This window comes from Lemur catta, chromosome 14 (assembly GCF_020740605.2).
Source record: "Lemur catta isolate mLemCat1 chromosome 14, mLemCat1.pri, whole genome shotgun sequence".
In the NCBI taxonomy this organism is placed as follows: domain Eukaryota; kingdom Metazoa; phylum Chordata; class Mammalia; order Primates; family Lemuridae; genus Lemur; species Lemur catta.
Window position 1 is genome coordinate 66,611,571 of NC_059141.1, and position 21,538 is coordinate 66,633,108.

The 21,538-nt window shown below is 35.1% G+C and overlaps 1 pseudogene; it reads right to left on the reverse strand.

Annotated features, from left to right (window-relative positions):
* Nucleotides 1–18,297: 18,297 nt before the first annotated feature.
* Nucleotides 18,298–20,032, reverse strand: LOC123649759 (annotated as a pseudogene).
* Nucleotides 20,033–21,538: the final 1,506 nt, after the last annotated feature.

Genomic DNA, 21,538 nt, shown 5'->3' on the forward strand with positions numbered 1-21,538 from the left:
TTGCACACCGTCTAGGGAATGGTCATGCTTGAAGGTGCTGACTCCGGGAGGTCGGGGGGGGGAGGGGATGGAGGTATGACTACATGGTGAGTGCCAGGCACACTGTCTGGGGAATGGACACGCTTGAGGCTCTGACTCAGCAGGATGGGCGGGACACAGACAATGTATATAACCTGAGCTTTTGTACCCCCATGAAGAGCTGAAATAAAAAAGAAGAAAAAAAGTTTACAGTGTGAATCTTCAATGAAGTTTCTGTTCAAATAACATTATATACTTCAAAATCCATTTAAAATATCTTAATAGTAAATTTGTTCTTGTTTTCATATATTTTACTATATAAAGTAAAATTTATGGGTGTATAAACCCTATAAGAAATTCTTAATAATTTTTTCCTACGGTAATTTCAGTCTTTTCAAACTGTATAAAATATATGCAAAAGGAGTTTTTCTATTTAAATAATGTTTTACTCATAAACATACTGTGGTTTTCCATCCGTTTACATCACCTGCTATTTTCTTCCTCTGTGTGTTGTAGTTCTCTCTGTAGAGGTCTTAAACCTCCTTATTTACTTGTATTCCTAGGTATTTTATTTTCTTTGTTGCTATTGTAAAGGGTATTGAGTCTTTCATTTTGTTCTCAGTTTGACTGTTCTTGGCATATATGTATGCTACTGATATGTGTACATTGATTTTGTAATCTGATACTTTGCTGAATTATTTATCAATTTCAGTAGTTTCATGGCAGAATCTTTGGGGTTTTTTTGATATAAGATCATATTGTCTGCAAAGAGCAATAGTTTGACTTCTTTTGCCCCATTTGGATGGCCTTGATTTGATTCTCTTTTCTGATTGCTCTGGCTAAGACTTCCAGTACTATGTTGAATAGGAGTGGTGATGGAGGGTAACCTTGTCTGGTTCCAGTTCTAAGCGGGAATGCTTTCAATTTTTCCTTGTTCAGTATGATGTCAACTGTGGGTTTGTTGTATATACCTTTTGTCATTTTGAGGTAATTCCCATCAATGCCTATTTTGTTAAGCATTGTTATCATAAAAGGATATTGAACTTTGTTAAATGCTTTTTCTGCAGGATTGTATGGTTGGCATAATCAACAGTATTAAAATGTCTGTACTACCCAAAGTGATCTACATATTCAATGCAATCCCAGTTAAAATATCAACATCATTTTTCACAGATTTAGAAAAAATAATTCTATGCTTCATAAGGAATCAGAAAAGACCCCGTATAGCAAATGCAACCTTAATCAAAAAGAACAAATTGGAATGCATCAATTTACCAGACATCAAGCTATGCTACAAGACTGTAGTAACCAAAACAGCATGGTACTAGTACAAGAACAGAGATGTAGCCCAATGTAACAGAACTGAGAATACACACATAAAAACCATCCTGATATAGATACGTGATCTTTGACAAAGCATACCAAACATACACTGGGGGAAAGAATACTTATTCAATAAATGGTGCTGGGAAAATTGGATAGCCACATGTAGAAGATTGAAAGATGATCCTCACCTCTGTCCTCCCACCTCTCACAAAAATCTACTCATTATGGATAACAGACTTAAACCTAAGGCACAAAACCATAAAAATTGTAGAAGAAAACATTAAAAAACCTCTTATTGATATCAGCCTAGGCAAAGAATTTATGAAGAAGACTGCAATCACAATAACAACAAAAATAAATAAATGGGACCTTATCAAATTAAAAAGCTTTTGTCCAGCCAAGGAAACTCTCATTAGAGTGAATAGACGATTTATAGAATGGGAGAAAATATTCACATGCTATACATCTGATAAAGGGCTGATAACTAGAATCTATATAGAAGTCAGGAAAATCAACAAGAAAAAAATCAAGCAACCCCATTAAAAAGTAGACAAAGAACATGAATGGAAACTTTTCCAAAGAAGATAGACTAACAGCCAAGAGATATACAAAAAAGTGTTCAATATCTTTTTAATAATCAGGAAAATGCAAATCAAAACCACAATGAGATATCACTTAAGTCCAGTGACAATGGCTTTTATCAAAAAGTCCCAAAACAACAAATATTGGTGTGGATGTGGAGAGATGGGCACACTCTCACACTGCTGGTGCGACTGCAAACTATTACATCTGTGGAAATTAGTATGGAGATACCTCAAAGAACTCAAAGTAGAACTACCATTAATCTATCAATTCCACTACTGGGTATTTATGCAAAGGAAAAAATACATTTTATAAAAAAAGACATATGCATTCAGATGTTCATAGCAGTACAATTCACAATTGCAAAGATGAGGAAACAACCCAAGTGTCCATCAGTACATGAGTGGATTAACAAAATGTGGTATACATATACCATGGAGTACTACAGCAATAAAAGAATGATGAACTAATACCCCTTGGACTATCCTGGATGGAGTTGGAGCCCATTCTTCTATGTGAAGTATCACAAGAGTGGAAAAACAAGTACCATGTGCACTCTCCATTAAATTGATACTAATAGGTTAATACTTATGTGCACATAGGGAAGTAACATTCATAAGGTGTTGGGAAGGTAAGGGGAGGAGGTCATGGATAAATTCACATATAGAGTATGGTGCATGATGTCTAGGGGATGGGCATGCTTATAGTTTTGACTTGGGTGGTGCAAAGGCAATATATATAACCAAAGTGTTTGTACTCCCATAATATTCTGCAATTTTTTTAAAAAAATTACTCTTACTCATATGTTACTTCAGTGAACTTTATTCCATACTCAGATCTATACTTTCATGTTATATCATTTTTCTGTCCCCTGACAAACTTTGTTTACCATTTCTTTTTTGTATCTCTGTGGAAAAATTATTTTATCAACTTTTTTTTTGTCTGAAAATATCTTCTTTTTTATTTTCTATGGAGAGGGGAGAAGGGGAGGGGTATATGCATACCTAAGGGGGTCCTGCACACTCTCTGGGGGATGGACATGCTTGTAGCTCTGACACAGGTAGGGCAAAGGCAATATATGTAACCTAAATATTTGTACCCCCATAACATTCTGAAATAATACATGTATAAACAAAATACCTTTAGTTTTTAGATTCTACAGCATTAGCTTAAAGTCCTATGTCAGCCTCCAGTTGTGTTTCATCTCCTTCATTTGTATTGTATTTGATGTTTGCCTGAAGAAATGAAACAGAAGAGCAAGTGTTAACTGTACTATTTGTACAACTTATACTAAATCTGTGGTATTTATTTATAAATTTGTTTCTTAGTAGTGTATCAGAAAAAGAAACTCTTTGATATAAGACTGGCTGAATGGAAAAATAATGACTCAACTATGTTGCCTACCAGAAATTCACATTACCTATAAAGACATATATACCAAAAGTTTAGATATGGAAAAATATATTTAATATTTCACATAAACAGAAATGAAAATGAGCAGGATTAGCTACACTTATATAAAACAGACTTTAAGTAAAAAACAGTAAAAAAGAGACAAAGAAGGTCATTATATAATGATAAGGGATCAATTCAATAAAAGAATATAACAATTCTAAATATGTATGCATCCAACATCAGAGCACCCAGATATATAAAGAAAATATTGGCTGGGTGCGGTGACTCCTACCTATAATCCTACCACTCTGGGTGGCCAAGGCAGGAGGATTGCTTAAGGTCAGGAGATTAAGAACAGCCTAAGCAAGAGTGAGACCCTGTTGCTACTAAAAATAGAAAAAGTTAGCCAGGCATAATGGTGCTTATCTGTAGTCCCAGCTACTTGGAAGGCTGAGGCAGGAGGATTGCTTAAGCACAGGAGTTTGAGGTTGCTGTGAGCTAGGTTTATGCCATAGCACTTCAGCCCAGAAAAAGAAAGAAAATATTATTAGATCTAAAGGGAGACATAAATTCCAATATAATAATGGTTGGGGACCTCAACCTCCCACTCTCAGCATTAGATCATCTAGACAGAAGATCAACAAAAAAAAATTGTCTGAAGAAAAGAAAGAGGAAAGCTAATACAATTTATATTCAATCTGTGGGATTTATTCAGTCCTCAACAATATACTAAACTGGACTTTAGACCAAATAGGTCTAACAGACTTTTACAAAACACATTATCCAACAGCTGCAGAATATATATTCTCATTAGCACAAAAAACATTCCCCCAAATAAAACATAAGTTAGACCTCAAAACAACTCACTGTAAATGTTAAAAAGTTGAAATCATACCAAGTATGTTCTCAGAGTACAATGGAAAAAACCTAGAAATCAGGGATTTAACAAATTTTACAAATACAAGATCATTATGAAAAAAATGAATATGGAAACACAACATACCAAAATCTATGGGATACAGCAAAAGCAGTGCTAAGAGAGATGTTTATAGTAATAAACATCTACATTTCAAAAGTAGAGAGATATCAGATAAACCCATGAATGCATTGCAAGGAACTATAAAAGAAAGAAAAAACTATCCCAAAATTAGAAGTAGAAGGAAAGAAATAATAAAAATCACAGCAGAACTAAATGAAATAGAGAATAAAAACACAATGTAAAGTATCAATGGAATGAACTGGCTTTTTAAAAGGATAAACAAATCCTTGGTATTTTCTATATATAATATCATATCATCAGCAAAGAGTGAAAGTTTGACATCTTCTGCCCCCATTCAGACATGCTTAATTCCCCTCTCTTGTGTGATTGCTCTGGCAAGGACTTCCAGTACTATGTTGAATAGAATTGGAGATAGTGGGCCACCTTATCTGGATCCAGTTCTAGGTGGGAATGCCTCCAATTTTTCTCCATTCAGTATGATACTGGCTGTGGCTTTATCCTTTATGGCCTTAATAATTTAAAGGTACTTTCCATCTATGCCTATTTTGTCAAGAGTTTTTATCATAAAAGTGTGCTGGATTTTGTCAAATGCTGTTTTTGCATTTATTGAATCATATGGTCTTTGTTCTTGCTTTTATTTTTGTGGTGAATGCCATTTATCGATTTGTGTTGTTGAACTAACCTTGCATCTCTGGGATAAAGCCCACATGGTCATGATGAATTATTTTTTTGATGTGCTGTTGGATTTAGTTTGTTAAGATTTTGTTGAGGATTTTTGCATCTATATTCATGAGGGATATTGGTCTATAGTTTCCTTTTTTTGTTGTGTCCTTTTCTGGCTTTGGGATCAAGGTATTATTGGCTTCATAGAATTAGTTGGGGAGGATACAATTCTTCTAAATGTTGTGGAACAATTTCTGCAGTATAGATATAAGTTCTTTGTAGATTTGGTAAAATTGAGGTGTGAACCCATCTGGTCCAGGACTTTCTTTTGTTGGAAGCTTTTTCATTGCTGCTACAATTTCTGTGCTTGCTATTGGTCTGTTCAGAAATTCTATTTCCTCCTGATTGAGCTTAGGGAGGTTGGGTGTTTTCAAGAATTTGTCCATTTCTCCCATATTTTGTAGTTTTGGGGCATATAAATTTTTATAGTATTTAAAAATAATGTTTTATATTTCTGTGATGTCTGTAGTGACCTCTCCTTTTTCATTTCTGATTGAGTTTATTAGAGTCCATTCCTTTCTAGTTCTTGTCAATCTACAAAGAGGGCAGTCAATTTTCTTTATCTTTTGGAAAAACCAACTTGTGGTTTTATTGGTCTTCTGTGTATTTCTTTTGCTCTCAATTTCATTTAGTTCTACTCTGATCTTAGTTATTTCTTTTCTTCTGGTAAGTTTAGAATCAATTTGCTCTTTCTTTTCCAGTTTCATGAGATGGTTTATCAGTTTGTTGATTTGTGAGCTTTCTGTCTTTTGGATGTGAGTCCAAGGTTTCAACCAAGAGACTTCTGGAATTGATAAATGAATTCAGTATAGTCTCAGGATACAAAATCAATGCACACAAATCAGTGGCATTCATATGCACCAATAACAGTCAAGGCAAAAATCAAACCAAAAATGCAACACCTTTCACAATAGCATGAAAGAAAATTAAATACTTAGGACTATATTTAAAAAAGGAGGTCAGAGAAATATATATGGAGAACTAAGAAACACTGAGAAAAGAAATTGTAGAAGATCTAAACAGATGGAAATCCCTACCATGCTCATGAATTTGCAGAGTCAACATTGCTAAAATATCCATACTACCTAAAGTGATCTACAGAATTAATTCAACCCCTATCAAAATACCATCAATATTCTTTACAGATTTGGAAAAAATAATTCAATGCTTTGCATGGAACCAGAGAAGATCTCATACAGTCAAAGCAATCTTAACCAAAAAGGACAAATTGGGAGATTGGGAGGTAACAATTTACTAGACTTCAAGCTTTACTATAGGGCTATAGTTACCAAAACGGCATGATACTGGCACAAGAACACCCCTGTGGAAAGTAATTTGGAGATACTTCAAAGAGCTAAAAATAAAAATACCATTTGATCCAGCAATCCCACTACTAGGCATCTACCCAAAGGAAAAAAAAGGCATTCTATAATAAACATATCTGTACTTGAATGTTTATGGCAGCATAATTGACAATTGCAAAGATATGGAAACAACCCAAGTTCCCATCAATGCATGAGTGGATTAATAAAATGTGATATATGTATCCCATGGAATACTACTCAACTACAAAAAACAATGGTGATCTAGCACCTCTTATATTATCCTGGATACAGCTGGAGCCTGTCTTTCAAACTGAGGTATCATAAGAATGGAAAAACAAGCACCACATGTACCTGCCATCAAATTGTTACTGATTGATCAACACTAAGGTGCTCACATGGTAGTAATATTCACTGTTTGCCATTCAGGTGGGTAACAGGTGGTGGGGGTGGATAAACTCACAACAGATGGATGCATAGTGCATTGTATGGGGAAAGGGCACAGTTGTAGCCCTGGCTTTGGTGAGACTAAAGCATTATATGTAACCAAAATGTTTGTACCCACACAATATTCTGAAATAAAAGGCATCCAGATCAGATAAGAGGAAGGCAAATTGTCTGTATTTGCAGATGACATAATCTCATATGTAGGAAAACCTAGACTCCACCAAAACCACTTAGAATTCATCAAAAAATTTAGTAAAGTTGCAGGTTACAAAATCAACTTTCAAAACTCAGTAGCATTTCTATACACCAATAACAAACTAGCTGTAAAAGAAATCAAGAAATCAATCCCATTTACAATAGTTATAAAAATAAAATAAAATACTCAGGAATCAATTTAGCCAAGGAGGTAAAAGGTCTCTCAAGGAAAACTACAAAACTATGAAGAAAAAATTTAAAAGGACATAAAGAAATGGAAAAACATTTCATGTTCATGTATATAAAAAATTAATATTGTTAAAATGACCATATTATAGATGTTTTTTGTCTGGCATATGGGAAGGGGAAGGAGAGGATGGGTATATACACACTTAATGGGTGTGATGTGCACCGTCTTGGGATGGACATTCTTGAAGCTCTGACTCAGGTGGGGAAAAGGCAATATACATAACCTAAACATTTGTACCTTTGTAATATCTGAAATTAAAAAAAGATTAAAAAAAATGACCATACTATTAATACTTAAAAAAACTATAAATTTAATTCAATCCCTATTAATCCTTACTCTTTACAGAAAGAGAAAAAATATTCTAAAATTTATATAGAACCACAAAAGAGCCCAAGTTGCCAAAGCAATCTTGAGCAAAAAGAACAAAGCTGGAGACATCACACCAGCTGATTTCAAAATATAATACAAATGTATAGCGCCCAAAACACCATGGTTTGGCATAAAAATAGGTATATAGACCAATAAGATAGAGTAATAAAGAAAAATAAGTAAATAAATAAATATATGAAATAAACAAACATATTTACAGCCAACTGATTTTCAACAAAGGTGCTAAAAACATGTATTCGGGAAAAGACACACTCTTCACTAAGTAGTGCTGGGAAAACTGGATATCCACATGGAGAAGAATGAAATTATATCCTTATCTCTCACAATATATGAAAATAATATCAGAATAAATTAGACTTAAATGTAAGACATGAAATTATTTAAACTACTAGAAGAAAAATAGGACATGGGTCTAGGCAAAGATTTTATGGCTAAAATATCAAAAGCACAGGCAACAAAAATAGACAAATAGGACTTCATTAAAGTAAAAAAACCTTCTGAACAGCAAAGCAAATGGTCAATGGAGTGAAGCGATAACTTGTTGAATGAGAGAATATATTTGCAAAATATTCATTTGACAAGGAACTAATATCCAGAATGTATAAGGAACTCAAACAACTCAACAGCAAACACAAAACAAAACAAAAACAAATAATCCCATTAAAAAGTGGGCAAAGGACAAAAGGATATAAATGGAGGTTTCTCAAATAATAAAAAAAAGACACGAAAATGCCCAACAGGAATATGAAAGAAATATGCAACATCACTAATCATCAGGAAAATTCAAATCAAAACCACAATGACATATCACTTGAACCCAGTTAGAATGACTATAATCAAAAAGACAAAAAATAATAAATGCTGGTGAGGATGTGGAGAAAAAGGAATTTTTATACACCGCTGGTGGGAATGTAAATTAGTGCAGTTATTATCAAAAACAATATGGGAGTTTGTCAAAAAAATATCATGCAGCAATCCCACTACTGGGCATTTTTCCAAAGGAAAGGAAATTAGTATATCAAAGGTCTAGCTACACTCTCAAGTTTATTACAGCACTATTCACAATAGGTAAGATATGTAATTAACCTAAGTTAGTTAATTAGGCTATTTAATCTAAGATGAATCTCAGAAGAGAATTAACGTCAACAGATAAATGGATTAGCTGTTATTTGTGTATATATACACAATCAAAATTTGATATTTGTATATATATATATATGTATATATATATATATATATATATATACACACAATGGAATATTATTCAGCCATGAGAAAGAATGAAATCCTGTCATTTGTAGTAACATAGATGGAACTGGAGGTTGTTGTATTAAGTGAAATAATCCAGGAACAGAAAGACAAACATTGTGTGTTCTCATTCATATTTGTGAGCTAAAAAATTTGATCTCATGGTTGTAGAGAGGAACATAATAGTTACCAGAAGCTGGGAAGTGTGTTTGTGTGGGGAGGGGTGGGTGGGAATGAAAAGAGGTGGGTTAATACAGGTAGATCTTAGAATTAGATAGAAGGAATTAATTCTAGTGTTCAACAGCACAGTAGAGCGACTCCAGTTAACAACAATGTATTGTACATTTCAAAATAGCTAGAAGAGAACATTAGAAATGTTCTTAACACAAAGCAATGATAAATGTTGAAGGAGAAAAGTATCCTAAATACTCTTATTGGATCATTATACATTCCATGCATGTAACAAAATATCACATGTACCCCATAAATATGTACAAAGATTATGTTTTGGTAAAAAAATGAAAAAATAAAAAGAAAATCTGCTCTGTGGTAGAGTTACCACCACCCCAGCTACCTCTAGAAATTGGGTCTTTTTTGCCATCTGAATAGAGAATGATCCAGCTATAAACTCCTACTTACTTTGGCAAAGAGTCCTAACGACTGGGATTATTCGAGTTTTCCCAGTTGTCCCCTGGGTTTCCTGTAGAGTGGGATCTGAGACAGTCTTTTCTGTGGGCCCTTTGTTTTGGGAGCACTGTCAGGGATCGGGGAGTCAGGCAGGAAGAAATGCCAAGAATATTGAATATTACTCAATTTTCCACTGTTTGGGGCAATTAGAATTTAATCCCACAGGACCTTCTGAAGAGTTTCATGAATTGCACCAGTTGGGAAAGGCGTCATGTGCAGTGTGCCTGCCCCATGGGCTGTGGAATAGGCCCTGGGCTGGGAATGGTCCCTTACTAGAAGGTAAAGGGCCTTCCTGACTGTGCCACACTCATCGCCTTGTGAGGGAGTGTCTTTCCTTGTTCTGGGCTTGATGTGCACTGTTTGTGCATGTGTCGGTGGCCCTCAGGCACGACCCTGGCTGTCTGTATTTCAGACTCCACAGGGAGTGGCTGAGGTCCTTCCCCCACAGCATGAAGTGGGGTACGTGGAGCCCCACTGCCCATGTCAGTGCAAACTCCTCTAGCCATGGGGACCTCTGTGTTGCCAGGGGCTGGATTTTGTGCCCATGCTCTGTCTCCTCTTGCTATAAGTAAATGCTGTGTCACTTGAGCCCAATGTGCATGTGTCTGTTCTCAGCCACCTCGAATCATGTGGTGGTTTCTTCCCTGGCTGGCACTTACCTGCCTTTTAACCTTGGCCATTGCTGAGACTTAAAAAATGATACCCCAAAATATGGCACTATGACAAGCTGAACTAATGCAGCAGCCTCAGGGGCTCTCTGACCTCCCACCACTACCTCTTAATCCTCTGTTTTCCCCAAAGCAAAGAATGAAGCTGTTCTCTGGAGTTCCCTTGTCTACATAGAAACTAGACCCACTAAAGAGAAATGTGCTTGTCTTTGATCCTTTCCATGAAATTTCAACCAGAGAAGATTAAAACTTGTATCACAGAGGAAGAGGCTGAAAATTAACTATCACACCGGGAGCCCAGAAGAACTTTGTCCCCAATCATTGTGTGTTCTCTGGTCCCAGTCAGTTTACAAAGAGAACTGTTTACAAGCTAATTTCTGTATCCCAGGTCCATTATCTCTCCCAAAGTCATTACTGCCTCTCTGAAGTTCTACCTCCCCTGCTTCCCTCTTTCCTGTAAAGAGAGTACTGAAGCTTCAACCATCTGGCCCTTCCTCAAATCTCATACTTTGTGTGTGGCTCCCATGTTGATGCATGTTAAATAGACTTATTTGTATTGTTAAAAAAAAAAGAAAGAAAGAAAATCTTTGTTTTCTAGGCTGAAAGTCTAAGTAGTTAATACATTTGACTAACAATAGCTCTGCTTATTCACTGTCTTTCAAATGAATTTGCTTTGAAAACAAATATATAACATCTCTCCTTCTCTCCTCCTTTAAGTGCTCAGGTGTGGCATGCTTAGATGTTCCTGTTGGACTCCAGCTGGGAACTCTGTGATATCCCTCCATTCGAGTGATTTGTTAGTGCCTTTTTTGTGTCCACCAAAATAGACGGAACTACATGATCCTAAATATATATAATGCCTAGTTAATTTTAGCTGATGGGAGACAATTTGTGTCTTCTTCAAATACTGTCATCAATGTTTTATGATTCTCTATGTACAGATCTTTTAGATCCTTGGTAAAATTTATTTGTAACTATTTTTCATGATATTGTAAATGAGATTGTTTTCTTGATTTCTTTTTCAGATAATTCTTTGTTAATATATAGAAGAAATGCTACTGATTTCTGTTTGCTGATTTTGTAACCTACAAGTTTACTGAACTAATCTATTAGTTCTAAAATTTCTGTGGAATCTTGAGGGTTTTCGATATATAAATCATGTCATCTGCAAAGAGAGACAAGTTAAATTCTTCCTTTCTAATTTGAATGTCTTTTATTTCTTTATCTTGCCTAATAGATCTGTAGGACTGCCAGGACTTTCAGCACTATGTTGAACAGAAGTTGTAAGAGTGGGCATCATTTTCTTGTTTCTGATTTTAGAGGAAAAGCTTTCAACATTTCACCATTGAGTATGATGGTAGTTTTGACCTATATTGTGTTGAAGTTCATCTCTTCTATAATTAATTTGTTGAAAATTTTTATCATGAAAGAATGTCAAATTTTGTCAACTGCTTCTTCTGTGTCTACTGAGATGATTGTATGTTTTTTCCTTCATTCTGTTAAGGTGATGTATCACATTTAATAATTTGTGTATGTCAAACCATTCCTGCATTCCAGAGATAATCCCACTTGATCATGGTGAATGATTGTTTAAATATACTATTAGATTAGGTTTGCTAGAAGTTGAAGGTTTTTACACCTATGTTTATCAGGGATATTGGCTTATAATTTTCTTTTCTTATAATACCCTTGTCTGGCTTTGGAATCAGGGTGTTGCTGCCTCATAACATAAGTTTGGAAGAATTCCCTCTTCTTCAATTTTTTGGAAGATTTGGGAAGGGATTGATATTAGATCTTCTTTGTATGCCTGGTACAATTCACCAGTAAAGCCATCTGTTCCTGATTTTCTTTCTTGGGAGGTTTGGTATTACTGATTTAACCTTCTTAATAGTTATTGGTTTATTCATATTTTCTATTTCTTCATAATTCAATCTTCATAGGTTGTATTTTTCTAGAAATTTATCCATTTCTTCTAAGTTTCCTAATTTGTTGGAATGTAATTGTTCATAGTGGTCTCTTCTGATTCTTTAGTATCAGTTGTAATGTGTCTTTTTTCACTTCTAATTTTATTTATTTGAGTGTCATTTTTATTAGTCTACCTAAGCATTTGTTAATCTTGTTTGTCATTTCATAAAACCCACACTTAGTTTGTTGATTTTTTAAATTGTTTTCCTACTCTATTTATTTCTGCTCTGATCTTAATTATTTCCTTTTCTTCTGCTAACTTTGGGCTTAGTTTTTTCTTCTTTTTCTAGTTACTTGAAGTATAATATTAGGTTTTTTATTGAGGAGTCTTTCTTCTTTTTAATGTAGATGTCTATTGCTATAAAATTCCCTCTTTGAACTATTTTTGGTGTGTCTCATTGGTTTTAGTATGTTATGCTTTGATTTTTATTGGTTTCAATATATTTTTTAACCTCCTTTTTAATTTCTTCTTTGACCACTTGAGAATAACATGTTATGTTGCTGTTGGATGCCATGTTCTGAATGTGTTTGTTAGGTACATTTCATCTAAAGTGTTGCTCAAGTCCAATGTTTCCTTATTTATTTTCTGTCTGGATGATCTCTCCATTGTTGAAAGTAGGGTAATGAAGTCCCCTAGTATTACTGTAGTACAGCCAATCTCTCCCTTTTTATCTATTAATACTTGCTTTATAAATTATGGTGCTCCAATGTTGAGTCCATGTATATTTAAAGTTGTTATATTTTCTTGATAAATTGACCCCTTTGACTTACATAATTACCTTCTTTTTCACGTTTTACAGTTTTTGACAGAAAGTTTATCTGATATAAAATTATATTGTAAATGATATTATTGCCTTGATTGCTTTTTCAGAACATTCAGTGTTAGTGTATAGAAACACTACTGATTTCTGCGTGTTGATTTGTAGCCTACACATTTCCTGACTTCATCTATTAGTTCTAATAATTTCTGTAGTGCCTTTTGTTTTTTATTTGCTTGGAATATCTTTTTCCATACCTTCACTTTTAGTCTTTAAGGCTGTCCTTAAGGGTGAAGTGAATCTCTTATAGGGAGCAACTTGTTGGGTCTTTTATTGTCCATTCCACCAGTCTATCTCTTTTGATTGGAGTATTTAATCCCTTTACATTGAAGGTAATTGTTGATACATAAGAATACTACTGCTATTTTGTTAGTTGTTTTCTAGGTGTTTTGTAGATGCTTTATTCCTTTCTTTCTCTCCTACTGTGCTGCTCTGTGATTAGATGATTGTCTGTACTGGAATGCTTTGATTCCTTACTTTTTATGTTTTATATCGTACTCTAGATTTTTGCTTTGTGGTTACCATGAGCCTTACATAAAACCTTTTATACTTATAATGGGATATTTTAAGGTAATAACTTAAACTTGATCACATAAAAAAGAAACCTCAAAATCTTTAATTCCCCACACATACACATTTTATGTCTTTCATGCCATGATTTACCTTTTATATTATTTTAAAAGTTTTGTCTTTTAACACTCATACTGAGGATATAAGTGATTTATTAATGCACATCACCATTACAGTGCTGGAATATTCTGAATTTGACTGTGTTCTTACTTTTACCAGTGAATTTTCTATGTCCATAGTTTTCATATTACTAATTAATGTCCTTTTCTTTCAATTTGAAAAATTCCTCTTAGCATTTCTTGTAAGGAAGGGCAAGTTGTGATGAACTCTCTCATCTTTTGTTTGTCTATCCTTTATTTCTGAAGGTCAGCTATACCAAGCCAAGTATTTGTGGTTGGCAGTATTCTTTTCCCTTTGTCTACTAGAATGTATCATTCCATATGCTCCTAGCCTATAAGGTTTATGCTGAGAACACTGCTGATAGTTCTGATTGGCATTCCCCTGTATGTATTAATAACATGCTTCTTTCCTTTTTGTAATTTCAGGATCCTCCCTTTGTCTTTGATTTTTGACTGACTATACTATGTCTTGGTAGAGTCATGTCTGAATTGAAACTGATTGGAGACCTTTGATCTTCTTGTACTGAGATATTTATATCTTTCCTCAGATTTTGAAGTTTTCAGCTATCATTATTATTTTTTAATTTCAGAATATTATGGGGATACAAAAGTTTAGGTTATGTATATTGCTCATGCTCCCACATGCCCCTGAGTCAGGGCTTCAAGCATGTATATTCCCCAGAGAGTATGCATCACACTCATTATGTAGGTATTATTTTTAAAATAAACTTTCTGTCCCTTTCTCTTTCTCTTCTTCTTAATTCCTGTAATTCAAATACTATTTCTTTTGATACCGTCCCATAAATTCCATAGACTTTTTAAAATTTCTTTTCAATCTTTTTTCTTTTATGCTCCAACTGTATGTTTTCATAGAATCTGTCTTCAGGTTCACAGATTCTTTTCTTCAATTTAATCAATTCTATTGTTGATGCTCTGTTGCATTTTTCATTTCATTCATTATGTTTTTCGGCTCCAGAATTTCTTTTCAGTTTTTCTAAACTGTGATTTCACTATCTCTGTTTAATTTCTCCTTTGAGTTTTTTTAATGTTTTCCTTATTGCATTCAATTGTTTCTGTGTATTTTTTTAAGTTACCTGAGCTTCCTTAAAACAATAACTTTTAATTCTTTATTAGGTAGTATGCAGATATCCATTCTTTAGGTCAGCTAATGGTAAATTTGTGTTCTTTTTGTGATGATGTTTCTTCTTGGTTTTCCATGTTTCTTGTTGCCATACAGTGATGCTTGTACATTTGGTGGAGCAATAACCTCTTCCACATTTAATAGACTGGTTTCAGTGGACAAAGATCTTCCCCCTTGGGGTGGAGGTGTGCAAGAGTAAAGGCTGGGTGGGATGCAGCAGCTCTGGCACCAGTGGGGCTACAGAAGTGAAGTCTGCATGCAGCTCTGTAAGCCAAGTTTGGTGTTGAAAAAATATTAGAGGGATCAAAAGTGAGTAAAACTGTTAGTGTCCATAGTGGGAGATAGAGCTGTTGTGGTCTTCAATGGCAAAGACTGTAGGAATCTTCTCAATCACTTTTTCTCCCACTGGGAAAGTTGTGTCTCAGGTGATCCCTCTTGGCATTGGGATTGGCTTGCATGCCCACTCATGGTATCAATGGCACTGGTATCTGATTAGTGACACCCATGGAGAACCCACAGCACTAAGACCTATAGCATGGGCATATGTGGAGGGACTACAGCTCTGAGGTTTCGGTTACTAATGGTACTGATGCCCAAGGAACAGGAACCCACACTGCCTATTCAGTAGTGGTAAGCAAGGTCAGGTGCTTGTGAAGCAGCCGGAGAGCTGTGGATGGGAACATGGGCATGCATAGAGCTAATGTGGCTCTGGGGTCAGGGTGAGCCTAGCTCTATATGGTTGCTGAAATGGTGCTCCAAACACTGATATACACAGAGATCTGGCTTTGAGGCCCAGGGTGCAAACTAGATCACTGTGGTGGTGACTCTGGGATTTGAGGCATGGTTGTATATAGCCCATCCTCAAAGCCAGATCCAGAGCATGGGATAACTCACAGTGTCAGCTGAGCTGGTGTCTAAATTGTGTCCACCTGTAGAGAGACCTTGGTTCTAGGGCCCAGGGTGTGAACCAGTGCCTGAGGCATGGTCAGGTGCAGTGCAGTCACAGAGATGGAGTCTGTAGTGTGGATACTTGTGGAATAGCCAAGGCTTAGAGGTTAGGAGTATACACAGGTTTGAGAGAAGTGGCAGCTATAGTCCTAAGATAGTACAATAGTGGCTGCTTCTTGACAGGTGGGTATGTGCAGCTCTATCTCCCTCTTAGGAATAGCTGTTGGTTACCTCAGTGTTAAAAATTCTGGTGTCCTCTGCAGAGTAGGCTGCTGGGGATCATGGTGGTTCCCACCAAAGACTGAGACCATTAGCCTCCACCTTTCTTCTTTCTTCCTAGTCATCTCCTGGCATCTCAGGTGTGCCAGTCTCACCAGCGTTACTTTTTGTGTTGATAGTCTTATTTTTGCTTTTTACCTCACTGTGTTGCTTCAGATTCTTAAATGGTCTCTTGAGTCCCCACAGAGCTGTTTTGATTTGTGGTTACCTATCTATATTTGGGTTTTTTTGGTGGGGAGTTAAAGCATGGTATCTCTTGCTCTGCCATCTTGGTCAAAATGAATTATTAATATTATTTTTAATTATAAAACTTTCAACAGTATATAAAACTTTGAGAACTATGGGACGTTTTTCCTGAGATAAATGTACATATAAAATTATACATTTTAAAGTTAACAATTCAGTAGCCTTAGTACATTCAAAATGTTATGCAGCTATCACCTCTATCTAGTTCCAAAACATTTTCATCATCCCCAAAATATATTCCATACCCGTTAAGGTGTTTCTCCTCATTCCGCCTCCTTCCATAATTCCTTTCTTAGGCATATACCCAAAAGAATTGAAAACAGGCCCTCAAAGAAATACATTTGCACACATGTTCACAGTAGTACTTTTCCCAATATCCAAAAGGTGGAAACAGACCAAATGTCCATCAACAAATGAATGAATGAACAAATTGTGGTACATCTTTTCTATAACAAATTATGGTAAATAAATTGTTTTAATAACATACAATGTGATTATTTTTAAACTATGTACCTTTATATTTATAAGAAAAGGTAAAACCAAAATATCATGTTTTTTTTAAATTTATTTCAATGTAGATTGCCAAAGATGATCCACTATATTAGACTCCTAATATTTGCAAATTTTTAAAGATTAAAAAAGCAATGATTGCATAGTTCATTGGTCACTCTGGGAAAAATCATTGACAAACACTTTCAGCAAAATAAACATCCCAAATGTGAGTAAAAGAAAGAAGCATATGCAAAATTGTGTGGGAGTATTTATACATATGGTAGACAAAAAAAATGTTTTCTGCTACGTGAGTCAAGTCTCTTCTTCAAATTCGTACATAATTATGTCCCCCAAATCTTGAAATACAGACTTTTATGATCCCCACACAATCACAGAACATTGTGGTCAAAGCAAAACATGATCATTGCTATTAACCAATTATGCCAAGCAAGCTCCAGGATTTTGTCTCCAATCCATGATTTCCTAACAAAATCTTGAATAACTGAATTGCAGTTATAGCATTAATGTATGCATTAAAACTTCAAATTATCTTCTCTTTGCCATGATCAAATTGTACTTCTATTATAGCATGTCTCTGTGTCCCATTAGGTATCAATGATGTCATTTTACATTAGTATTAAAACAAACAACCAGAGGTGACACATCTGAAACTGTCATTCCACAAATGAAGAGACTTGTTCATAGATTCATTTGGAGAAAACTTCATAGTCACAGTTAGACTTCTTTCTACCTCTCATTAGATTTCCCTCAATTGCTTTAAATTTTATGCAGAAGGGAAGTAATCTTAACTATTCAAGTTCTGGTTCTATAATTCATAATGTTTCTCTCCCTGTGGTCCTTCATTTTCAGGTTTTCAGGTACTGAAACCAATCTGTAAAAGCAATGAAGCCAGTGAGGACCTGCAATTTCAATGAGAGACATTTATGTTTTCATCACAGTGGGAACAAAAATTGTAAAGATTTATATTCTATTTATACAAAGAATATTCAGCATTAAAAACAATTGTATTCAGTCATTTTAAGTAATTTTATTGATATCACGACAGTTGTACACATATACATATATATGTGTGTCCCTCAAAATTTAATACGGTAACCTTATTTTTTAGCCTTGAATCAATTTGATATTCTTAGTGCTTATGAATTTCATTGTCTATGTTCCTGAACTTACAAAATTATATACTTAAAACCACATTTTCCCAGCTTTAAGATTCCACAAGCATCAAACAGATTCACATATATGAGCATCTTCATTAAAATTGGTAGAATCCTGTTGATTTAAAACTAGTGAAAAGACACAGGAAAATAAGATATTTTCATCTCAAGAGAAAGAATAATAGTAGAGCCTTCAGATTGAATTATTATATAAATTACCTCTCTTCTAAGTATAAACAAATAGAATCTGAAAAAAATTGAAAATGTATATAGAAGATTGCAGAAATAGAAGGAAGTTTGGATTAGATCAAGGAGAAGGTGCATTTCTCCTCTGAGAAGTTAGGGCTTTATTTCTGCAATTTCACCCTCAATAGAGCATCCGTCAGAGCTTAGAGAACCTGCTTGTTCCACAGAGCGTAGATGACTAGTTCAGCAGTAGGGTCACCACCATGTTCACAAAAGTGGCCTCTCTGTTGAAGTCCACCCTGTTTATTTGCTTTGGTTTCATGTGTATGAAGACACAGCTGCCGTACATCTGCAAAAGCACAATGAGGTTAAAGGAGCAAGTGGAGAAAGCTTTCTGCCACTCCTTGGTTAATGGGAGATGCATAATTGTAACTACTATGTTGCTATATGCAATGATGGTTATAATGAGGGATGTAAACAGGATAAATAAAATGAGGCCAAAAGGCCAACATTTCAATAGATCTGGTGTCAGAACAGGAGAGATTAGTCAAGGGCACAAAATCACTGAAGAAATGAGGAATGACATTGGGGCCACAGAAGGATAGCTGGGAAAGCGTTATAACTGGAACCACCATGACGAACAATTCCAAAGTTAGACGGGCAGTGACTAGCAGGGAACACATCCTTGGGTTCATGATGGCTGGGTAAGACAGAGGTTTGCAAATGGTCAAGGGACATGTCAACCATGAGGAAGAAAATTGTTGATCCAAGAAATAAAAAAGAAAAGGCTTGTGTGAGGCAAAAAGTAAAGGGAATTGTTTGCCTTCCTAAAAGAAATATGACCAGTAGTTTAGGAATAATTGTGGTGATAAAACAACATTCACAGAAGGAGAAACAGCTGAGTAAAATATACATTGGTGTCTGGAGGCGATGGTCAGCCCAGGTGATGGTGGTTATGAGTGTGTTTCCCATGACGGAGGCCAGGTACACCAGGTGCACCAGGAATGGCACATTCCCCAGGTGCTGGACAGCAGGAAACCCCTCCAGGATGAACTCCTGGACTGCTGTTCTGTTCTTGCTTCCCCCATTGCTAGTTTTTCATTTCTTCAGTCAACTCTCATTGAGCTTTTGATAGTATCATGACTAAAGAATGAAGAACTGTGATTTATTAAATATGTAAAATAACATAGGTATGGTAGGTAGACTTTATTATTTTCAAAATGTATATTTTATATGTAGTTTTTGCTCATTATTACTTAAAAATAAATGATTTTATCCATGACTATTTTATATTACATGCAGCCTAAAATATGGGATAAATGAGAACTGTACACGTAGCTACCAGTCTTCATGAAAGAAAATGAAATTTCAACAATATTTGTCATTTTCATATATTGTCTATTTTTAAGCAGAAAAAGAAGTCCTCCTTTTAATTGTGTATCTGATCATGCAACATATTTCTGGGAAGATACCACTCATATTATTAATATGTAATGCAGTGGCAAGATGAATACTGCAAAAGAAAATTTGTAACTAAAAAAAAGCTTATGGTCATTGAAGTCTGCCATCCCACAAAAAATATTCCTTTATTGTTTCTTAGGGTTTGTTTCAATATTTGGGGCCATAATATCATTAGTAAGAAAACTTTCTGTGGTTGAAGCTGCACCCTCTGAAGTGAGTTAGGTTAGAAGTCACAGACCCACTCTAATTGGATTTTTGGAGACATAGCCCAGGTCACTTTGATCTGGAGCCTGAGATCAGTCAGTAAAGTGGAGCATTTTCCCTTCATTCCATGCTAAATGGTCAGTCCAGGGGAGGATCTGCATCTTCTGACCCTTCCATCCTCATATTTAAGGAATGTCTATCAGAAGATATTAATAGAAAAAAGTGATTGTGTGACTTCACTCCAGCAATTATCTTCTGATTAATTCTCCCTCCTATTGTCCACCTAAGTAGAATAAATATTCTCTTTCACCCTTTAAATCCATAAACTCCTCTTACAGGAACTTTTGCCATTCTGGTCACCTAGTGTTCACCTTACATCTCTGAACTAGCTGCCTAATTTAACCAAGTCCAATATCCCCACTCTTTAGTGTGTGAGACCAGCTAGAAGAGGACCAGACTCTGTTTCAGCTTGAAATAAATTAATGATAAGATGATCCCATTTCACTCAGGCCATGTGCTCACCCACACACAGCTCACAGCAACCAGAACTCTAGCCCCTGCTCTCTCCAGCTTGCAAAAAAACCAAGATACTGCTCTAGAAATTTGGGAATGCAAGAAAATAAATACTTGCATCTTAGATGTCCTTATTTTGTCCAAGAGAAAAGTACAACATGTGTATCTTATGCTAAGGCTCCTTCTGCATTGGATCCAGAGCTTCCTAAAACTGGGATAAACAAAAGTGAAAATTTCAATCTTGCTGTTGAAATCCTGGGAAAGAAAGGAGAACACATACTTCCCCAATGTTCTGCTGAACTGAAATTTTAAAAACACAGTGGATGCATTCAACAGTAGAATGGTGAGAACACAGGGGGGAATAAATCAATAAATTTGAAAAAAGAACACTAGAAATTATCCTGTCTTAGCAATAGAAAGAAAATAGGCTGGTAAAAAAGTAAACAGAGTCTCATAGACCTGTGGTACTAAAACAAAAGATTTAACATTCATGTCATTGGAATCTGGAAAAGAGTCTGAGAAAGTGGCAGAGCCCATTTCAAATTTGGCAAAAAAAAAAAAAAAATAGCCTAAAGATTCAATATAGTGGATAAATCTCAAACAGGATAAAGCCAAAAATCCACATTAAGACACATCATAGTCAAAATTCTGATAATTAAAGACAAAGAAAAATTGTGAGAGCAGCAAGAGAGAAATAACATATTACCTATGGAAAAAAATGATTCAAGTGACAGTGGATTTCCCTTCAGAAACTTTTGAGGGAAAAAAATGGCATAATATTTTTCAAGTGCTAAAGAACTATCAGTATACATAATTCTATATCTAGAATCCTATATCCTGTGAAAATGTCCTTGAAGAATGAAGAGGAAATGAAAACATTCTCAGATGAATGAAAACTAAAAATTCATCAGTAGCATACCTCTCCTAAAATAATGGCCAAAGGAAGCTCTCTAAACAGAAAGGAAATGGTCTAGAACAATCATTACAAATACTCTAAAAAGAGATAACCCAAAAGCACTGCAGATAAATTCTAAAAAAAAGAAAAAAAAAGTTCAAGTAACTCACATGAGGGCAGGAAAAAGAAACCAGAGAAATAAGAAACAGAAAAAATAAGAAACAAAAAAAAAAATGGCAGACAAACCCTAAGCTATCAAAAATCACATAATTATA